Source organism: Octodon degus, unplaced genomic scaffold (assembly GCF_000260255.1).
Source record: "Octodon degus isolate 3935 unplaced genomic scaffold, OctDeg1.0 scaffold00007, whole genome shotgun sequence".
Classification (NCBI taxonomy): Eukaryota; Metazoa; Chordata; class Mammalia; order Rodentia; family Octodontidae; genus Octodon; species Octodon degus.
Genome location: NW_004524583.1, coordinates 23532939 through 23534357, shown reverse-complemented (window position 1 = coordinate 23534357; position 1419 = coordinate 23532939). Strand labels below are relative to the sequence as shown.

The following is a 1419-nucleotide window of genomic DNA, read 5'->3' as shown; positions in this document are numbered from 1 at the left end:
AAAGAAAGGATATTTTGATCAGAACACCTAGAGTGTTGCTGGCCTGTTGCCTAACAAAGTTCCTAAGGGGTTATGTGAGCAGAAACACTGCCAGTTTCAAATGAAAGGAGTAGAGATGTGCTAGAATGAAAGAAAATTGTTGAGCTTTTTGCATTTGATAACACAGAGTGATAGAACTAGACAAGCCTTCAAGAACAAGGAAAATGATGTCCCAGGTGATATCAGAGGTCATCTGGGCCACCACTTCAGTTTCAGTAGGTCTCTTCACCTCTACCTAGAGCCTTGTGGGCAGGACCACTGCCTAGACCTGTGGGGATGTCACTACAGCTGCAAGTGTGACATTGGACTCCAAGCCTTAGAGGACAGAAATCAGAAGCACTCAGCCTTAAGATTAGATGGAATTTCTGTGGTAGATTTTGGGTTTCCTTGGACCCATTACTCATGTTTGTCCTGTTTTTCACTTGTAGAGGTACTATTCCCTGTTCCCTGCCCCATCAGTTGTATCCTATTTTAGAAGGACAGTAGTTGCCTAGTTTCAGGTTCAGGATTTTGCCTCAGGATGGACTATAAGTCTCATCACTTAGGTGATATTTAGATGATGTTAGAGTTAATGCTAGAATCTGCAAAGAACCTTGGAGTTTGGGTAAGGCAGGGAAAGACTGTCATAAGCTCAGTTATATTCTCCCAAATTCTCTACTGGAAGCCACAAAGAAAAGATCTTCGAGAGGTGATAAGGTCATGAAGGTGGGACCCAGACTGATGAGATTTCGTTCCCTTATAAGAAAAGACCAGAAATACCTCAGTCTCTCTCTCTGCCCTGTGAAACATGGCAACAAAGCAGCCATCTGTAAACCAGGAAGAGGGCCCTCACCAGACACTGGCCATGCTGGCGCCCTTGTCTTGATCTTCAAGACTGCTGGACCATAAGAAAATAAACTTCCAGTAGCTCAACCTAAGCTAAAAGATTTTAAAGCAGTTACTTTGTATAGTCACTTTGTACAAGTGTGTGTTCACTGTTTGTTAGCTTGTACTTGTGTTACATTTGTGGACCAGTGGACAATTTAGGAGCCATGTATTTCTTCATGTAGTCAAATATAAAAAAGGAAAATTTATAAGAAATTTATCTACAATTGGTTTCTTAATTTCATCATAACATTATATATTATAATTAAATGCTCAATTTTGAAAAGTTAGCAGTAAAGGTATGTTTAGATGTATGTATAAATAAGATTCTCATAAAGATGTAAGCTTTTGTAAGATACATTTTCAGAATACAAATTTTTAGTTACTATTCATTAATTTTTGAAATGAGAAATTATATCTGCTATAATTTTTTTGCATCTAAAATTGTTAGTTTCTTAATTGTATTTAGAAGATCATACAGTTAACTTGGATATCTTGACTTTCTGCATTTCTCAT

At 37.8% G+C, this 1419-nt stretch overlaps 1 protein-coding gene across 1 annotated transcript in view; it reads left to right on the top strand.

Annotated features, from left to right (window-relative positions):
* Pcnx4 (pecanex homolog 4) overlaps nucleotides 1-1419 on the top strand; it is a 46620-nt gene that overhangs the window by 1123 nt on the left and 44078 nt on the right. The gene's annotated exons all lie outside the window — the stretch shown is intronic.